The following is a 21,954-nucleotide window of genomic DNA, read 5'->3' as shown; positions in this document are numbered from 1 at the left end:
TCGGTCGTTTCCACGGGATCAGGAACGCTTGTATCGCGCGGATTTAAACTCCGTTCTTGTTTCGCGAATTCTCGTTTTTAGATTACTCTGTCCGCGTTTCTTATAAAATATATTCGTCGATCCTCTTCCCGAGCCCCAGAAGCGTATAATTCACGGTATCGACAGGAATTGTCCTACTTCTCGGCGACGGAGTAAACAGGAGGGCGTCAAAATTGAAGAAAAGTTCCTTCGACAGGAGCGTTTCGAACGGAATTTTACGAAAAGGAGATTTAGACAAATGGACGAGAGAAACACGGAACACAGAGGCGAGTATTAAAGTCATTAGGTAAATTGAGCGAGTTTAACATTTTGTTCGGCACGTAAGAGAAAGAGGATGCCGAAATTCTCGAACATGTTAGAAGAAGTGAATTTTCCAGCAGTGCTCTTCCATCTCGTTGAGCTCATTTTTCTTCCGCGTCTTTCAACCGCCCTCCGCGGTAAATCGTCGGTTCGATATACATTTTTCTAACCCCTGTGTCGGATATCCTGAAAATTTGTACGTCGACGATACGCGTACATTCAACGGAAACGTATGAAACGCGGAACGGACGAAAAAAATAAGAAATAATCGTGCCCCGACATAAATGAACTTCTATCAAAATAATTGGAAATAAAACTGGGTCGTAACAAACGTTATTTGTGTTAAACGAATTTGTTCGACCATCTGCAAAATCAAAGAGACAAAATATTTCATTTTTATTCCATTTCCTTTATCGCGAATTATTCTATAATTAATAACTTTGAAAATTAACGCAAACGGTTGGTCGAAAACGTTTAACGTTAATAATAAGTGGCTCGTGACGACTACATCCAACGTTAATTGAGTTCTATCAAAATGTTTTGGTAGAAAATTCAACCGGTCGTAATACTATACTTCGGTAATTGTTTCGTAATTGTTAAATTTAACATTTATCGAAATATCTCGTCGATGTAAGCGGTGGCTGATGTAGGGCACGTAAAACGGAAAGTAGGAGTCCCGTGAAATCGTGTAAAATGGGATGAAATACAAGTCGGACAAATCCTAAATGTCGTCCATTTTTACACCGTGGATCTGTTCACGGCGCGAAGACTTTACGGGGAATTTTGTATCCCGACACGGCAACAAAAACGAAACACGGTATCGTATATTCTCGTGAAAATCATACCGTTCGCAATGCCGGCGCTGCTTTGTAATTTATCTCGATATCCGCCATATCGTTTTATCAGAATGACTAGTGCTTTCCGATAACAAGATATCGACCTCTGGGAAAACCTACGAAAAACTTTCTGTTCTTGACTATCGCGTTTCGTCCAACTGCAATTTTTCAATTTCAAAATTTCGTTGTTTCGAACACGGACGGTTTGTTTTCAGCGACAGCGAGCCACAAACGCAGCAACCTTCCGGCGAAATTTATTCATTTATTCTTATCGCGGCGATCAATCGTTAAACAGTTTCTACGGGAAAGTTGTAACGAACAATGAAAGAAAAATCGAGGTAGAATTTTCCAAAATAAATAGCGTAAAATAGTGTAGAACGTAGCTAGGCTGCTCGAAGAATAACAAACGGACGTTAGTCCGTTTCCAGAATTAAATTCATTCCACCGGGAGTATTTCGACATTTTTCCGTCATACACGGGCGCAACAACGAGATTATGTTTCGCGAGGCGATCACTGTACCGGAACCTCTGAGGCACGATGCAGCCACAAACTATTCGAAACATTCTAGCCAATCGCCAGGATGGAACACAAAGGATAGGATATATACCGCGTATTCGAGAGTAATATAGTTTATTCGTGCAACGTGACCGGAAACGACATACTTTGGGGGGAAAAATGAAAATATGTCAAGGATGGAAAACCATGTCTGAAAAATTCCACGAGCTTCTTCGCGACGATAATAAACTGCGAGATATGCGGAGAAAAATACATACGATGACGCGGTGTATCAGGAAAAATGCAATTTAAACGATTAATTCGAAGAAACAAGGAAGTTGATAAATCGATGCAATTTCGTTATACAAGTTTAAATTGCCTTTAGATTCCCACTTGGATAAAAAGGAACACACGATCAGTCTGTTAATCACTACCAGTCCATTGAGTCAATTAAAGGATCAAAGTGACGTCTGGCGTATCTCGGAACACCGAACGTCGAGCTTCCATGGCCGACTCAAAGGGAATAATTTCCGCGTGCAATTATACGAGGGCTGTTTAAGACTGTTTGAATGACCAAATGGAATAGTTTGCCGTTAATAGCGGGTTAGGCGAAAACGAAGCGACGCGCAACCGGAAGAAAAATGATAATTGCGGGGCGTGAAGAGAATAATGGCAGTTTTGTAACTGGTCGACTCGCCGGGAGGAAAAATAATAATTGTATGGAACTTACGGCTCGTAATGTCTTTAACCTTTCATTCTTACGTTGGGCCGTGTACAGGGATACGTTGGAGTAGGCTCGACGAGAGTAGAGGATTGCTCTCGAGGCAGAGAAGTGACACGGAGTAAAAGAATGATGGAAGAAGGGGAGAACGTGGAAGAGACTATTTCAGTGTTATGCATGCTGGAACGCATTGTGGCGAGCCGCAACACTGATTAATAATGCTCATGGTGCGACAAAAGGGAACGGGAGTGAAAGACGCGAGAGTAAAACGAAACCTAATACGAAATCGCATTGTTGGAGAGGGGCTTTGTTGAAAAGGAAATATAGAAAGTCTGCTGGTTATTATGCACCGATGTTTTCTTATTTGCTCGTTTGCTGCGGATTCCGCTAGGATTTAAACGAACGACGATATCAAAGGGAGGGATAAAAACAACGTAATCCTGTTTCGACGCTAATGCCTGCGAACACTCGTCGTTGTGTACGACTTAACGTGAAATTTAGTTTCGACGGGACGTATGATTCCTGGGACAAATAACGAGCAATAAATAACGCTCCACGTACACCGACAGAAATTCAAGTACCGCAAAAACCGCATTCGGACCAGTTGCAGCGGTGCTAACGACTTTACTGTTGTACACTGCGTGACGTTGTATACGTTGTACGCGTCGCGATATGATCGAAGGTTGGGCACGCAGGATTTTTGTACGTCCGTGCACGTCGATTCCTGCTATAAAGATCGTCGTAGCAATTAACAAGTGTCCGTAGTACGCTAAAAGATTGAAGCTACTCCCGGATCGACCAAGTCAGACAGTCTCGGAAGGAAGCGAGGTGCACGGGGTCATTGTCCTCGAAAAGGCGCGCAGCGTAGCGTCGTATTTCAGGGGAAAACTCGTGAACCAATAACCCCCGGAAATCCCGGCAGACGGGAGAACCCGGAATACGCTTACCCCCGAAGGAAAAAAGTCGATCCGGGGATACCGGCGAGGGCGAGTGACGGCCGCGGATCCACTTAAAGGTACGCGTGAACCGTTGAGCAGGTAGACGTGTACGACGTTTACCGTTCGCTCGAGCATTTATCATCCATGGTCGGCGGCGCGTGGGCGAAAAAGAGGAGCCGAAGGAACGGTGGCGTTTAAACGGCGTGTGGTCGTGTGTCGTGTGTCGTGTGCCGGCGTCGCGCGTCACAACATTGCATTTATCTTGGCACACACGCGATCGGTACGCAACGGGGAGGCAGACAGGCAGGAGTGACGAAAGAACGAAGGAAGCGTCGTCGTGCCGCGCCGCGGCGTATCGCGTCACGTCGCGTCACCACGCGTTGCATTTCTATCACACACCCACTGCACGTCCGGCGAACGAGCACCACGAGCCGATGCGCGGCCCCTTTGTGTCCGTTTGCCTGCGGACCGAAACGGACAGGAGCGTGCTCCCGACAGGGAAAAGAAAAGTCCCGGCGCGGCGAGCACGTCGCGTTCTCTCAGGGCCGTACGAAAAAATCCGAGGGTCAGAGGTGCCAGATAAGAGGGGTGCTCAGACAGGGGTGAGAGAGAAGGGGGAACGGGGGCGGAGAACGTGTTAGATCCGCGTGTGTCTTTTGGGCTGCCGGTCCCAACGTTGACTGCACCATCCGACTCTATCGCGCTACTCGCCACCACCACCAGTATCACCACCAACGCCGCCACCGCCGCCGCCGCCGTCGACGACGACGACGACGCCGTCGGTTCGCGTTGGCTATCGATTTTTCCGCGCAGCCTCCGCGGCCGGAGCACACAGACCGTCGACGTCTGCTGGATAGTTCTAACATCGTTGCTTGCTACTTTAACCCCTTTCTCTCACCTGGCCTTTTCCTTTTCTTCGCGTTGCATTGCCTAAAGTAACGCCCGACCGGCTACAGCGCGACGTTTGCTATTCTTCGGCCCGCAAGCTAACGACGGTTCTCCCTTTTCACTCGAGTGCGTCTCTCGTGACAGAATCCGTAAAAATCCGGTTCAGTATCTCGCACAGTTTATGGTAGCGTGTCGCAGTGTTGCCTGCACGTCTGGAAGGTAAAGCACGCGGACAGTCGGTCGCATATGGCCCCATCCATTAAAATTTTAAGGCTCTTTCGAGACCCTTTTGTTCAATCTTTACATCTTACTAGCTTTTTTGCTGTACGAGACTGTTCACTTTACATGCGAAAGATCAACACTTTCCTTCCAGGTCTTGTACAAAATTTCTACGATTAATATCTCTAAAATATGCGACGCCAAAATCCTGGATTTCATCTCTCGGATCGCAGAGTTTAAATTGTTTCCCACTCTGTGCTTTTTAAAAACAGTTTACGCTGGCCTGATCTTTGCTTTCGGGCGAAGGTTATTTCTCGCACACGCGGAAAGATATCCTGACGCTATTGCGCAACTTCCGTGTTTAGAATTCAGAGTCGCCCGATTCTAGGAGAACTATTATTGCTAGCTCTCCGACATTTTTCAGCCAGGATTCCTCTACCCCAAAGTATCGTTTTAGAACTAGTAAAAGCATAGCACCTAATGCATGAATGCATCACGTATGTGCGTTGCTAGATTGTACGTATCATTCTATAAACTCCCGTAATCGATTGCAATTTTAGCCTCGAGGTTCTATAAACGATTCTATTCGCATCAGACGTCGCTGATAAGTTGTACGTATAACGCATTCCATTTTTGGAATCAACATCACCCACAGAACCAGACAATCAGAAACTTTTGCACGTGATCTGATAATACAAAGCATTGTGGAAATTTCATCGTCAAACGCAGGGGTAAGATCATAGTTAAAACTGAAAACCGGTTTGTATCTGAATTCAATTATTGCAATCTATCGGTCGGCTAAACGAAATTCTATATTTTTAGAAAATTATTCGCTAATTGTCAGCAATATTAAACTTTCTATTAGTGTAGCCAAACAAGAGTAACATTGTCGTCAATATGTTCCAGGTCAAAACGTTCTCAAATTATCCTCGCATTACCAGGCACACCAGGCTAGAGGTGCACGTTTGTAGACAGAATCGAAATAGCTTAGAATGCTTGTCCCTGAACGTATTTGTAGAATCGATTCTAACTTTTCGTCTTCACTCTGTAACTGTGTAAATGTTGTTCAATTCGCCAAGAGTTATCCAAATAACAAAATAATAATACCGCCTTCCACTTAAGAGAATTTAGGAGACCTCGTTCTTCCAACAGTAATCATACAACAATTTGCTGTATAAGAAAACAAATGGCTAGCCTGAACCATTTAATTAAAAGAAATAAATAAATAAAGTCGATACCTTTATTGGTTTCTGAGAAAACAGATTGCAACGCTTTATTCGGACCACGTAGTATAGTAAAATTGCTCTACATAAAAACAGAACCCACATCGTTTGTATTTACGTTGGTTATAAGACAGAATTTAATTTTTTAATCTTCTGCGTAACATTAATTTTAATAATATCATCACTGTTCCCGATTGGATTTCTTTCCGATTTTAGAGTTTAATCGCGATTTGCCACTGTAAAGATAGAATGCAGATTGCATTTCCAGTGGCTTTATGCATCCCCTGCGCCACTTATTGATCGCAATTCTGTTGATCTTTCTTCCATGCCCCCGTTACGGCGGAGTTTGAAATCTCTCGGTGATTTTATGAAGGAGTTGCGCGTTCCATTGTTTGTGACGAACGACGATCACTGCTTGTGTCATCCAAGTGTTTACAGTCACTTCGCTATTTTACTGATATCATTCTTAATCTTTGCCGTCGATTTATTCGAAACGAAACGTTCACCGCGACAGCATTGTCATCGATCCCCGTAGAAATATTCCTTGTTAATATACAACGCCGCATTCCATTTTTCACCGAGCTCGCCACGTTATAAAACTTTGAAACGTTCTTAATACTTTTCTTAAAGCGAAGTCAACTTCGTAACAATGAAGCCCGCTGAAAAATACCGGGAAACATTTTTCAGAAAAATGGTGCTCCAAGGAAGACATTCTTACCCGAAAGGAAGAAACGTCCCGACGGTAGAATGCACGGTTTTCTGGAAAGATTTTTAGGAAAAAGAAAAGCGAAAGCAAAGAGGGCCCCCACTTCCACTATCATATTATGCGGTCTTTCATTCGTTTTTCTACCGTCTCGTTTGTCGGCGGTTCCTTCAAAGCTAAGAATGGCTAACAGTCGGCATTCTCGCTAACGAACGAGTCAGAAAATCTACGCCCAACCTCGGGGAAATATCTGCGTTCGTTAGAGAAAATCGATCGGCAACATCGAGCCATTTTTCTGGATTTTAAACGTCCAACGAACGCGAAAAATTCTCTCTGTAAACCGAAAAAAAAGCCGCGCTAAATATCGCGTTAAATCCGATTTTTCTCTCGAGGAAAGACCCTTATCCTTTTTTTTTTTTTCTACACGTCACGAGGGTTCTGAAACGTCCGGGAACCCTTGAATTGCTTCCTGGACATCTCTTACGTGGAAAAACCTTTTTGACAGCCCCGACAGTTCCTGATGATTCACAAAGGAAAAAAGAAAGAAAACTTGCGCTTTGTGCTTGCGCACTTTTATTTCCACGCGCGTTCGCTATTTAAGCACTCTCTTTGATCAAATATTTGCTCAACGTGTTAGCATTCTAATTAATACTTTCAACAGTGTACGTATGTAACGACAACTGTATTGCTAATTGCGTCGAAGTCTGGTGAAAAGATTAAAATTTATGCAAATTTAATTGGACGATGTATACGTAAAAATTCCATTTGTTGTGATAAAAGTTCATTCGTATGATAAGATGAAAGGCAAGCGTAGATGAGAATGGGGAAAAAAATTCGGAACGAATCGCTTGTCCTCGAGGTGCCCTGGTCTGATCATGGACAGATGACTTCTACTTGATGCTAGTAGTGCTACTCAATCTGTGACCAGACAATAAAGGAAGTGTAACGCTTACGCCAGCGAGTTTCCCGCGATAATAGGTGATCTTGGAAATGAAAAAAAGCGAAGAAGAAAAGAACCTTCGGATGCCTTTATATAGGGCGCTAACGGCATAAAATGGCGTACTTATTGGTAACCGATAATCTACGAAAATCTAACGTAAAGTCACGCAACGATACAGTTTTCGGGTGCAATTTATAACCAACGATCGATCACACGTTCCGTACAAGCACGTAGATCGCTGAATTATAGATGTCCGTACGATTTTTATTGGGTTAATGTAATTACGTGATAATCATAGGATAGAACGACAGGATGGAAAGAACATTTCAAGGAAGTGGTTGAAATTTAATTTGTCGTTACAGCTTTGACGATGAACCGGCAGAAATTAATTCAATCTGCGCCCAGAAGGATGACCTTAATGAGATGCGATTCTCCGAATTCAATATTCCCCCCCGGGGCGGGATGATTTTGTTCCCGATGTTCTTAGAACCTCAACTGTTTCGCCTGGCATCTAAATACTAAACAGCGCTATTTCCGTGCGGGTAAATCCGGCCTTACGATGACACGATTTCCGTACGAGGTGTTAAAGTCCCACGCGTGCACGTATATTCGTTGATGCCGTATTCGCGGAAATTAAACAACCGTGCGGGTACAATGGAGATATCAGCGAAAAAGACGAGTCGCAGAATGTGCTCTTGAATGACGCACGAAATTTTTGTTTCCGTGCAATCGCACACGGAAAATGCGGAATACGCTTTCATACGCCGACAGAAAGTGCAGAGTATTTGGAATGCTGCTGGTAATTTGAAATACCGAAACATTATATGGAAAATACCGCTACTCCGAATTATTGACACCGTAAGAAAATGATTACTTTCGGATAACTTTTGTTGTAGAAAACTTAAGCAGTTTTCCTACGATATTGCTCAGCTTTTATTTATTCCCATCCTTTGTCAGAATTTGTTATCAGTTATGAACAAACTGGTATTCCAAATATGCGCTGCGCTTCCTCTGTACATTTTTCCGCGCATTTGAATCAGGATACATACTCGTGGCGATTCATAGAGGGTACACTGACGAGGAAAACATCTACGAGTATTTTAACACGAAAGATATCTCCAAGTGAAACGATAAAAGGACATTCTCCGAAGGACACCAGGAAATGGGGATAAGGACGGGCACGAGGGGCATTCAAATAAATTCAGAAAACTGTAAATCTCGCGAAAATCTCTCTTCGAGATGTTGGAAACGGGACAAGGATAGACGGATCACCAGATAGGAGGCATACACGTATGGGTAGGTGCGCGCTATACTTTCCGCAATGTCAATTTAAATATATTATACTTGAATATATCAAGCATCGTAAATAAAAGAATCCAATTTCGATGAATCTTTCCATCGAGATTTAAAAAATTCATTAATAAAGCGTCGGTTAAAGTTTTAATAAAATAGTCCTTCGAATACAATTTTAATTTGAGTTCAAACGAAACGAATTTCACGCGACACGCTGTATATTTGAAGTTATTATGAAATTAGCGAAAAGTTAGTTAGGAAATTTGACCATACGCGTGATTCTCAACGTTTCTAAAGAGAATTATTCATAAATGGAGCTAACCTTTATATTTTTATGAGTGATTCGTGCTTGATGTATAAGACGCACGTAGTACATGAAACTATAAAAGAAAAGACGCTAGGGAACCCAGAATCTTTCCTAAAACCGTAAAGTCCCTCTTGTAACTTGAGAAACAACCTTTTATTCCACGAGATCCAAGTTTGGATTAATCTCGACTATCTCTTGGAACTATACAGACCAGAAAGCCAGCTCGCTGGACAAAAGATATATTGAGTTTCCGTGTTCCGCGGCGTCAATTTCTCGAGTGTCCATCCATAATCCTTACCTTTCCGGTCGGTATAAACAGCAACATAGATTTATCAGCCCGCACAATGGCTCGATTTTTGTACCTCGGAACTTTGTGCTCCCGACAACGCGTATTACTTAAACAAAACATGCACAGAGACGATGCAATAAAATGACAAGAAATTCGAGCGCGGTTCCTTTCCGCTTACGGAAAGAAAAATTCCTGTTTTCTTTAAGACATAACGTGGTACGATTGAGGCGTACTCGAGTGTAAATGCTGAATACAACGTCTCGGTATCGCGAAAGAAAATCTTCACTGTCTGACGACGACTCGTGAAATCAGCATTTCCAACCACTCAGACCTCCAACCCTTTCCACTTACGCTTTCGTCAATTTTCACAGGGCGAAGACATTGTAATCCTCGGCAAATATTCGTCAGCTCGTAACATCGGAATCCGCACAAAGAATTACTCGTGTTTTATTCAAGCATTGCCAACAGTTTCTCATATATTCGTGTAATTTATATCGCTTTGACCGACCCGACAGACATTTCCAACCGTTTCTCTAACAAACTCATTATTTTCATCGTTCGCTTTTAATGTTTTTATGTACGAAGTATCCAATTTCTCCTTGCTACGCGAATACGTCTCTCTAGTTCCACGGTATTTTCCGAGGTGGATCAATCTTCTGTAAATCAAGCGAGTCATTTTTCGAGCGGCATTGTGAGGGCACGGTTCGGAATGCACGTAGACATGATTTAAATTTCAGCCTCTCCTTAATTCGGCCATGAACACGTCCGACGCATTCATGGTGTCGCGCAAACAGGTATGTACATATTCACGAGGGTGTCTAGACTCCAAAGTGTCGGATGGCCGAATTTACGAAGATTAACTAACCGAGAACTAGCAAGTGTGCCCAATGGTACCCTCTTCAATTACTTGTCGCGAGGAGTACGAACGTCTTCACGCGGCTAATTGTTAAAATGTATCATCTAATTATGTTCTAAGTGGCCATAACGTTCTCTGAAGTTTAAATTACAAAATTTCGTACAGAAGTCACTATATCGAATATAATTTTTTGACAAAGCAAGACGGAGAATACACGAAATCCTTTCCAAAATGAAACGAAAGCTCAAAAGAAGACGTAAGATTTCAGTTTGAGTTGGTTATTTAGAATAAAAGAAATCCCACAGATTGTTCGTATTTCGAGACCCTAAACGAACCCCCTTTAACATTTGCAAGCAGTTGCGAGTAGTAAAAGCGCGTAACGTCGAGGCGTTCGCGTCGGGTAATTGCGTTTGAAGATTAAAGTGTTTTCTGTATTTTACTGGGCCCGATCTAGCAATAAACACGTGATCGTTAAAGGAGAGCGAGCGAGGAGAACGTCAAAAGCAGCTTTCACCGGCAATTTTGATTTCAGATATTTCAATTACGGTGGGCACCAGTAGCCTTAATACCGACTCCAGTCAATTTGCGCCGTAAGTTTGTCAACTTTCCTTTAAGTTTCTATGTAACATCTGTCCGCGTGACGGAACAAACTTCCCGAGAGAAATAAATGAAAACGATGGTAATACTTTAACGAGTCGTTTGGTGCGTTATTACGTCCCAAGAGCAGTCCCTTTCGCTACGATTCCATGATAATTATCATGGTACACCAAAGATTTATTAGCTCGAGACTTCTGCGATCGTAAAAGAGAGTTGTTTCGGTTTAATTCTGTTAAACTTATTTATGATCGTTTAACTTGTTAATTGTTTCGGTTCGGCAAGGTATCTAGGTCGAGTCAAGGTATCCCCCCGGTGAAGATTCCCCGAAGCGAGAAAAACGCCGAGGACCATTTTTCAACAATTCACAGAAAAGTCATTTGCCGTCAACCTCGATTCCTTTCGACAGTTTTCGCCGCTGCCATTATCGAGCACTTCCTTGCTCACGTTCGTGAACATTGAATTTACTACCTGTCGTTCATGAAACCGTGGTCTCATCAATTTTTGAACGATCGCCTTTCATGTCAACTTCTGGGTTACCGAAAATGAATAAAAACAGCATGTCGCGGGCGCGAGCGTTTCGAGCGAATTTCAAACGCGTGAACTATTCAAAACTGTGCACGAAAATTGATCGCAAGGTACGCTTCTTCGCGACGTCGCGCGGGCCCCTGTTTAATTAAAAAATTTTCACGGAAAATTGATAAATATTGTAGCTATAGGAAAGGAAAACAATTTGCCCGTTTGAAAAAGTTTCGTCCAATTTTTATTTCACGTTATAACGTTAAAAGAAACGACTTTTGCCCGAAAGATGCCATATTTACTCGCTGTGAGGGCGGATAGTTGAAATGACTTGACATAAAATTTATGGTCGCAATTTAGACAGCCGGACTTTGAGAGAAACTTTGAAATACGAGGACAAACTGTGACAGATCGTGACAAAAGTCACGTGGAAGAAAATACTCGGTTAAAACGGGACTACGTTTGTGCAAGAGTTCGATCTGGAAATACGAAAGATGGAATACGAAATGCCGGAGGGTACCAGTTCGATAAAACCCAATTGATCTTCCCTTTCGTTTATTAATACGTTCGAAAAAAACAAGTACAACGTTACAGCTAACATTTCTAGAAGGTCTCGGTGTTAATATAAATGAGAAATTTTGTTTAAAAATACCGAAACATTGAGGGAACAAGATCTCTGAACAGTTTCCTTGTTTGTACAATCAGGTAGAGTGTATAGTAAACGTAATATTTTTACGTTTTAATGAACTATAGAATTAGAATAGTGCTTCAACTATTTTTGGGAGTCTAAATTTATTAGTTGGAATCTCAAACGGCTGTTCCATTTTATTATCAGCTTTTAATTGTTCAGTAAACCGTTATTGAACTTTCCTTGTAGCAGAGAAGCATTACAGAGAATAATTCATAACTTTTAAGCGGATTAATTTAAAGCAGAGAGACTTGTCTTCGCGACGCATTAAAATGTTTCATACGTTCAATAATTACGTACTATTTTAGCTGCCAACGCAGGGAAGTATAAACCACGCTTCGCGTACATTTATAAATATTCTTTTGAAAGCTTAACTTTCCCTCAAAATATCGACGCGACGAATTTTAAATAGAAATATCCAAACAAAGAGAAACAGAATCGATTTAGAGATTGACAGTAAAATATTCAAGGCCGTAAGATTAAGAAAGGCAGCGTAAAACCTTAATCAAGTTTTCATCGATATTCTGAACACTCTGGTAGATAAAGTTTAGCATCAGATTTAGAAGTGAGAAACCTTCGCTCTGCACACTTGGTATGATCAAAAGTTTCTTAATAATATGCTCAGCGTCAAGTTTGATGAAAACCAAAAGAAGATAAATGAAACTGATAAACCAACGTACAGAGATACCAAATTGAAAGTAAATATCTTTTGCCTTTGGTGATAAGTACGAATTCTACTGTCAGGAATCTGGGATTTAAATTTCAGAAAATAATATTTTAGGATTTCCTTACTTTCCAGGGTTTTTTATTACGACATTCATCGATTACTCCATATATAGGTGAACTCGTTTCAAAAATAAACGAACGTTTGATCTGGTAGCTATCTTACTATAGGTTACATGTTGGTGTACACGACCCCGTTTCTTACAAAATAAACTCAATTTCATCTAGAATCGAGAATGAATGCACCGGTGTTAATGGAATCCAGCCTGCTGGATGTGACACGCTCGACTAGGTCTTTGGACTCGATTCAGAAGTAGCTACGAGGTTCGATTTAACGAAGCGTGAAAAAAAATCCAACGAAACAAACGAAGAATACATACAACTGTATCATACGGCGCATTCGCGTAAGGAACTTCGATTACTTTTCACGCAATCAAGGGGAGAATAATTTGGAGAATAATTATAGTTATAACTACAAAAGGAGAAAGCTATCCTGATTTTCTAAGACCTTTACCTTTGCTGCATTAAATAACAGTAGGATTTATCTACCAAAAAATAACGCTACTGTTACTCTAACTAACATTTCTTATTCTTAAATGCAGATAGGTTGTTGTCCTCTTTCTGTTGTTAGCCCTTCACCGTGCTACTTTCATGCTATTGTTAAGTGTGAACGCATACTACGTTGGTTTCACGCTAAATTGTTACAGTCTGAATTAGTTTGAACCGTTATAGATGAATGTTTCATTAGGAGGAGGGATATTCTACAAGGACATGCTATGTTCAGATAATAGAACGTTAGAATTGTAACCTGATTGTTGCAGATTCGAGTCACGGAGGTTCAGATCAAGAATTTTTATACATCAGGTTCATCAATTTAAATAAAAATATTATGAAGTTATGTCATGCAAAAAGAATACCACATTTTTCCACGTCTATTTTTACGTTGCTGATAAAATATCATGTTATCCTTGTGTTATTCTTATTATTTATAAACACGATACGCTTGTTGTAAACACTATGTTGTAACAACTATTTTAATCCGTGTATGAAATATGAGTAAACTCGTGCCACAAAGGGATTTTTATCAAGGGACTCCAGATAGATCCCTCGATCCTGGAATATTCCAAATAGGATCTTTTGATTCCCAGGAGGGTTCGGACTCGGGTATCTGAATCTTTGGATCGATCTCGTTTGGGTTTCTCGGTTTTGACACGATTCAAGTTCTCCGTTTATTAAATTACATGATTCAGATTCTATGACTAGGTGGTATCTCCAACACGGATCTTACGACACTGAGGTTTTCCAAGTCGATTTCGTCACGGACTTATCCGTCACTTATCATCGTCAACATCTGATGGATCGCGTCGTGTCACAGGACCTTGAGATTGACCGGAACCTGCTAGTTTTATACGTTATATTCACGTTTCTGATAATAAAAAATATGAAACATACGCTTATTCCAGCTATTGTTATGCTCTTATCTGCAATTATGACTCATTTACTAATTTATTCATCGTCGGATAAAGTCGTACACGTTAGATTCTGGGATTTAATTTTGCCGATTGTCGTTTATTTCTTTTTTAATTAGCGTAGATTTAATCATTTAAGCCACTTCGTCCATGACGATCCAAAATAGAACAACAGAAACGTGTATTGAAATTTCAAGTTACAAAGCTTACGTGCTTAATGCATTCGATGTTAAGGGATCTGCTCGTTAAATGGTTAAAACATACTGTTTACTATTTCGTCATTTGCGTTAAACGTTTCTCGTCTGATCTCGGCCGACCATGCACCATGTTTGCGGATGCAATTATAAATTTCGAGTGGAGGGACAGCCCGAAACCAATCAATGTACAAATACAATTCGGCCAGGAAAGCATAGCTAAAGCTTCGCAAAATTTGAAGGATGAGAAGTGGACGAGGAACCTGTGCAGGAGTATTATCGATATTCGAAGGACGATCACGCTACCTCGGTGCGCATTATGTGGGTTACTAGTCCAAGGTCCAACTTCGTTCGTGTCCTGGAACATAAGCTCGTTTGTACGCTGGATAATTTACCCGTACTTCCTGTGACCCATATTCTTAGCTGGAATCTGTCTTATCCTAGTCGAATTCTTTTGATTTTTTTTTATTGCAAACAAGGAATTAGCTTTCAAACATTTTTCGCCTCTATATTATCTCTTTTACTACACTTTTCTTTCTCAATACAATCCGTCATCTTTTTCTTAGAAGCTCAATCTTTGTACTCGTAATGTTTGGCGTTCGAAATCGTTCGATGCACCGTCTATAAAAGACTCGACAATTACATTTTGCATTTTCGTTGAAGGCTGTTTTCATAGAGACGGATGAAAACGACGGTATTAAATTAAGATGGACCGAATGGCAAACCAACCGAACGAACTCTATCGATTTCGGGGCAGATCTACCGTGGTTCCTGCAGAAGGAAGTTGTTCCCGAACGTGCCTTCGCACCCTACGACGTCTGTCGATACGTTATTCAATTCCATGGTATTGGATTTCCCTTCTCAGCGGTCTGCAGTCAAGCTACGACTGCAACTGCAGCTACAGTACCTAGGTACGATGCGGTTCTATCAGGGTATCCGTCAGTTTCGTTTTTCCCCCGCTTCCTTGTTTCGACATTCGACAGACCGTGCACCGTGCAAAAATGTTTGCGAAATCGGTTAACAACCTCGTAACCGAAATCATTAAAAATCGTTCCGAGACACAGACGCGGACCTTCGAGGATGATTTTCCGTAGCTCGTAATCCGAGTTCAGAGCACTCCGTGAAAAAAACATCATCGACCGAGAATACCATTTGAATGATCAATCTCTGTTTCGTAAATGCATCGACACGGAGTTTACGCGGATTTACGCGAGCAGCCTGTACCACGATATCTCCATAATTTAAATAGGTCGAGTCGCTTAATAGAAGCAAATGTATTTCTCGTTCAATGCTGTTTCACTCATTAAAAATTATAATGCATAAAGTGATTGCTGATTACAAAAGCGACACACACGTGGCTGGTACACACGAACCAAGCACCACGTCTAATTCGCGACGTTGTTGCCTTGCAGTCTGGGCACATCCATTATTAATTCTGTACCTAATAATGGGGGAGCTTCGCTCTGCATCCAGCATCAACGAGAAGGTTGCGTATCCGCAGTAAAATTAAAATTCACGTCCAACTTTCGAAACGAGCTCGAGCGTCGGCGAGCATCCGCGATAAAGTTGAATATCGGATTGTCGATTAACCAAAGAAATACAACATAACAACTTGCTCTTGCGCGACACAGCCAACAATTTCTTGCTACGGCGTACTACCGGCACTTTTATTTATCGTCCTACAAAAGCTGGGCGGGTCGTTCGAGCCAAAGGTAAAACAAAACTTGCTTAGACCAACGAACTGTTTTTGCAACAGGATCGAAATCGAGAAAACTGACGCCGGGCACGAAAAACAAACTTCAGAACTTCGTTACCGTGGTATTTTAGGTACGAATCTCGGTGACAACGAAAATTTATTTTTCATCCAAATCATTTTGAAACGCGGTTACGAGGAGTCTATTTTTGAAACGTTGGCTGTGACGATGTTCTTCTTCTTGAATGTATAATACTCACTTGTGGTTCGGAAGGGACTAGACTCTTCGGTAAAATTTGAAATTTAAATTAAATTCGACTCGTGTTCGAGTCATCCTCGGTGTGACGAAATAAACAATTGCATGTATAATATAAAAATTATACAGTACGTATTAATTCCTCGCCGTGACTTACTGAAATTCTGCGATTTGATTTAAGAAAGAATGGAGAAGTAATTCGTCTGGCAACCAAAATGGAAAGGAACCATTCGGTTTCGCAATCATTCTCCGGGGCTTTATACCTGCGCAATGATTCAAGTGGGAGAGGTCTGTCGCGTAGTGAGGGAAACTCTGTGCTCGAATGGTGGGGATCCCGACCTCGAGCACCGAGGTTCTGGGTTTACGTTTTTTTGTCCACTATTTCTTTCGGTGTTTTGTTTTTTTGGTGGTACTTCGAATTTCTTGCAAACGATTCCCAACGAAAACAAAATACGGTTGCTGGTTACGGGAACGTAACGATCCACGTTGGTAATTTAAAATATTATATCTGCTTTGGCGATATCGAGAAATTCTCAAACGTTAACGAGAATTTATTATGACGATCACAAGAACGATTATGTAAAGAAAAATGATGTCTTAGAAGACAATAGAACGAGGTAGCCTAACAATCAAAGTCTATAAATATAAATGTAAAAAAAGAAGATACATCGTTTGAACAGTTATGCTACAAAATATTATATCTTGTCAACACGATAGTTTATCAAACCGCGTATTTTTTAAATTTATTGTCGGTGACTAGCACTGGTAATATGGTACTAGAGCTAATGGAGTTACGTTTTATGAGTTAAAACTGATATATGGGAATTTTATGCTTCGTAAGACATCAATACATTTTGGATCCGACATTCTAATTCTTTTTTTCCGTTCACTTTTATATCCGTCCACGGCCGCAAGGCCGTCGGAATAAGGATTTGCATGTTCGATGTCCAAAGAGAATTGTTCTTTTAAATGGGTACAGAATCGTACAGATAATTCGCGGTACGTAAGTGGCGAATACGATGTTAGCGATTTTTTTGGTCGCACATTTTTGTTTTCGGTAAGGCATAAATGTTTCTCCAGTAATCGACGTCATCGGTACACGGATAAAGTCGTAAAATCCGACGAAATCGCGCGAGAAATTCAAGCAACGAGTATGTTCATACCTGCGCGGGTAACGTCGCGTTGTACAGGAAAACCCGACCGAAGGTTACCGTAGCCTTGAACGTGCAATCGAATAGTCGATACACCGGTACGGAGATGTGTCGATGGATAAAAGTTGGATCGAATCTTAAGAAAGAGCAACGAATGCTGGGTAAAAAATCGTGAAGTACGGAGAGAGAACAGCGACGATATAACGGAATTTTAACATACGATGACGCGATTCCTCGTATCTCGAGATCAACAAACGTTGAGAGCTGAGAATCGATCGTTGTATCGATAATATGTATCTATAAGATAAATGGAATTAATTGCCCGGGCTCGTTGAGTAAAATAAAATGGGAAAATAATTATCATGTATCGACGACGATCGCTCGTGGTAATTTATTTATATATGCACGCCTATTTGCTAGTATGAAACATGTTGTTTGGAAAAAAAGACTCGGAAATATTCGATTCAAAACGCCAAGTAAATCCTAAAACGTTATGAAAGAATGCCGTTCGTTAAACTGCATATTTATCGAACGAACTGTCGAATTGCTATCCATTTATTCAAATAAGAAAGTGCACCCCGTTAACGTCGTTTTACCTCAGCCGCGTATTACGTCGCCGCAAGTGTCCTATCATAGCGATAAAAAGAAGCAAGGAACAAATACCATTACCCGTCTATTCACGTCCGCGATTTTTCTTCGTTTTTTTTTTTTTACGAAGGCTTCATAAATTTCGCGATAATCTCACGACGCCGGGGCCTCGAGATACATAAAACCACGCGAATGCATACACGCGAAAAGAAATGCCGGAGTTCAAGTTTTGATGCATCACCGACGTTATTCCCTTTATATAAAATTTTATGAATCCTTTTCAGCAGGAATTCAGCGCACGAAAGGAAGCGGATAACGCGGATCCACGGCGGCTGTGAGTGTCTTTTTAAAAATTCATTAAGAACACAGGCGGTACGGTTGTTAGAGGTTATGATCTTTCAAGACCGGTTTACTTTTTTTCACCCCCTTAATATGTATGTCCGCAATGAAACAGAGGCGTGTATCGGGCCCGCTTTATTCACGACACACCTACAACTTGTTCCTCCTGTGACGCCGCGTTAGTTTCTTTCCGCGCCCACGACCCAGTGACGTGTTTCGTTGCACATCAACGCCGTGATATAAATTATTCACGGTATCGGGAACCATTCGTCATTGTCACCTGCCCCGTGGATTCAGAGCGATCGGGATGTTCGGCAATGAATCGCGGACCGATCGTTTTAAGCGAGTCGTGTTTTGAACAGGTCGAAGAAACGCTAGTATTTTGGTCCCCTGGTTTTCTATTTTATAATAGATCGTTCCAAGAATTCTTACAAACGCGGGGTTAACGTGGTTTTTTAACAAAAATAAGTTTCTGGTTACTGTAGAGATGAGAAACGAATTGATAAACTACGTTTTATCGTTTGCAAACAGAAATTGTTCGCATATTCATCTTTTTTAAACGATATGCACTCGTTGTGTACCCACAGATGAGAAATGAAGCAGCGAATCCATATTTTATCACGTTAGTTTATAGAATAACTTCCACCACAAGATATGCATACTGCGTTGACGTCGTCAATTTTAATTCCTATGTTTAATGTATCAGAAAAAGTGTTTCGAGGCTTGAACAGGTAAAATTACACTTCGCTATGGGGGATCTATAAATATAACTCTATTTTTCTCAGTGGAACTGACCATTCACCATCTTTTCCTCCAACGAACATGTTTTACAGAAAAATACAAACGCGTTTCTTTATGCTTCTTCGTTAGCAGTGGTTTGTACATCAATTTCTTGCGTTTTAAATATTCACGTCTCTGTACACCGACTGTTTTTGATTTTACTTACGGTATAACGAACTAAAATCTCAGAAAAAAAATATTTTTTTTTTTATTTATATCCGTTGTTATAACCTCGAAGTATCGTTTATATTTTATGAAACATCCTTTATGATATTTATAAATAGTGTACTTTACAAAGTATTCTAGGCGAGCCGATACTGATAATTTGCCATTAAATAAAGTTGAATTGAAGCATAAAAACGATAGTGTATAAATACTTCGTGCCTCGTTCTTGACATCGCTATAATTTCCACATTTTACGAGAAACGAGAGGTGCAATTTTTATTCTATTCAGATTTAACCGCAGATAATCGATTTTTCTGCTCAGGATGATCGTATAGCGACGTTCACTTCGTTTCGTTACAACCACGTACAGGGTGTTACCAACTTCGAAATTCGATATAATGTAAATAGCGTGAAATGTTTATCAAATGATATCTGACTTTGAAATGTAAATAAAGCCAGTTCGTCGCAGTGTTGATGCATATTATTTATTAGTAAATATGAAAACGATATTCAAACAAATTTAATATTATTTTTCAAGAGAATGGCTGACTGTGTAGAGTACAATGTAATAAAAATTAATTTTTTGCCATAAAAAACACAATCAAGATAAATTTTGCATTCTTTAGATCAATTTCCACCAAACCAAAGGTGCAGGATCCATTCATGTTACTGGCGATATATAATATAGTGACACCCTGTACATACAGCGCCGTACCGGTTAGGCAAAACAATCCATCACTGAAGGTTATTTAGAAATTAATCGAGATTTCTATCACGCGAGAAAATGAACATTTATAACATTCGTTTAACGCCGTTTTATACGTACACTATTACTTTTCATTTCGATAAAAATATTATAATATCGTCGATGAATGCAAGATAGTGTTTATCGAGATATATTAATTTTCTATAAAATGACTTGTGACATTTAAATAAAATTGGACTAAAATATCCGGAACGTTTAAATCGTCCTTTTTTCGAGGGGATATTTTATTTCACGCGATTAACATTGTGCATCGGAAATTTATATTTATAAAAACAGTTTCTAAAGGTCATAATTCCAAAAATAATATTTACGCATAAAATATGCGGCCGAGGAGCGGCAAACATTCAAGGACATTTTTTTGCACATCCATAACGCTTCAAGTACTTATCTTTCATCAGATTCTCATTTAGTAAAACGTATAGCTCGGTTGAATTGGTTCCGGCGAGCCCGCGGGGGAAAAAATTTTTTTACCTCGTTCCTCGTAAACTTTTATTTAAAAACAGTTGCAAGGAAGAAAGTTCAGCAAATGAACTAGAAAGTTTTGTATCTTCGCTGAAATTAGTAACGAGAAAATTTGCACGTACTGGCGCGGTGTCCCATTGGTCGGAAAGAAATTGCTAACAGCCGTGTAATTAACAGGGCAAATCCCATTATGCTGTGTGTTACAGCCGATTACATAGTTAGGAGCATATCATCGAACCGTGCCAACGAAACTTGTTTATTTACGCTGATGGCCAAAACGCATTCATGTTATTTTTTAACGAAGACGTACGAAGCGTTAACGATGCAAAATATAGTCGCACCTTTTATCCGCAATACGACCTATTTCGTATAGAAATATGCACTGTTATTTTTACTTAAGGTATTTAGAAACGAAACGAAACGCGTCATCGCGAGTTTTGCTTTACTAAGTCCCGTAAAAAATTTTTATTCTTTAACAAGTGTTAATTGTAAGAAACGTTGATATTAATTTACATACTAACGCGAGGTTTCCTTGAAATAGAAAACATGAAATCATAACGGGGAAAAACGTACGAAGATTGGTAAACCAGGAATCCCGCGAGGACAACAAGATGCGTCAATAAATGAACCAGAATAATTAAACTAGTTAACGACATCTGCGCAAACTGATCGAGTATACGATCGGCAGGTGCGATTCATATTATATTTTTTCATCTATTTTAAGAGTAATAAATATGTTCAAGACGTTACATTCGTAGTTCAATGATCTCGATCGTTTCTTTGAGTACGGTAAACAATCGTAATGAAATCGATTGCACGGCTTTAAAGTTCCGGGATCAATTTGTACTTCGAATCGCGCTCGTGTTCAACACTGTGGAATAAATATTACAAGGTGAATGGCCATTGCTCCACAATGTAGTGCTAATGTCGCAATCAAATAAAGGTTACTGATAACAATCAAGTTGACGTATTCTTGATAAACGCGTGTCTGCGCTCAGTATTAAAAACTTACGAAACTGGAACGTGTGTAGGTTAAGGACATTCGATCGCAATTTGTTTCTATTTTCAATAAACACGTAATCTATTATCAGACAAAGATTAATATTAGCGTAAACTATCGTTGTTAATTGGATGAATCAAAACCACGGATGAAGGAAATTCTGTAAATAGTTGAATGACATTATTTGTCACAGAATACTCGTACGAATGTAGCAGGTACCTACGTTCGAATCAACAGGAAAATGTTTGATAAAAACAATATGAAACATGTTATTATATTAACAAGCTGGACCGATGTAAATTTTTCAATCATACCATCAATCAACACGTAAGGTGTACTTTAATTAGATATATTCTAGTCAGTCGCGTTGAGTAACTTTCGTTACTGTTGAATCACATCCTCAGGATCACCAATGATTCCCCGCTTTTTACAAGTCTGTCAATCTTACTGAAATTTTATCTTGAAAAACGAGGCACGTTCGTCTTACGTAACGAAAACACGAATCTCTCAAATTACTAT

At 40.3% G+C, this 21,954-nt stretch overlaps 1 protein-coding gene across 4 annotated transcripts in view; it reads right to left on the bottom strand.

The window, feature by feature from the left end:
- LOC122395924 overlaps positions 1-21,954 on the bottom strand; it is a 152,930-nt gene that overhangs the window by 121,014 nt on the left and 9,962 nt on the right. For 2 of the 4 annotated variants that reach the window (XM_043393849.1, XM_043393853.1), the window contains exon 1: positions 2,974-3,349. The exons of the other annotated variants lie outside the window; for them this stretch is intronic. The gene's annotated coding sequence lies outside the window, so the exon portion shown is untranslated. Of the gene's footprint in view, positions 1-2,973; positions 3,350-21,954 lie in introns of those variants that run through there. 4 annotated transcript variants of the gene reach the window in all.

The sequence above is a fragment of the Colletes gigas genome, unplaced genomic scaffold (genome assembly GCF_013123115.1).
Source record: "Colletes gigas isolate AHSC1104 unplaced genomic scaffold, ASM1312311v1 Colletes_gigas_Sc00006, whole genome shotgun sequence".
NCBI classification, from domain to species: Eukaryota; Metazoa; Arthropoda; class Insecta; order Hymenoptera; family Colletidae; genus Colletes; species Colletes gigas.
Note: the sequence above shows the minus strand (reverse complement) of the source record. Positions and strands in the feature narration are given on the sequence as shown.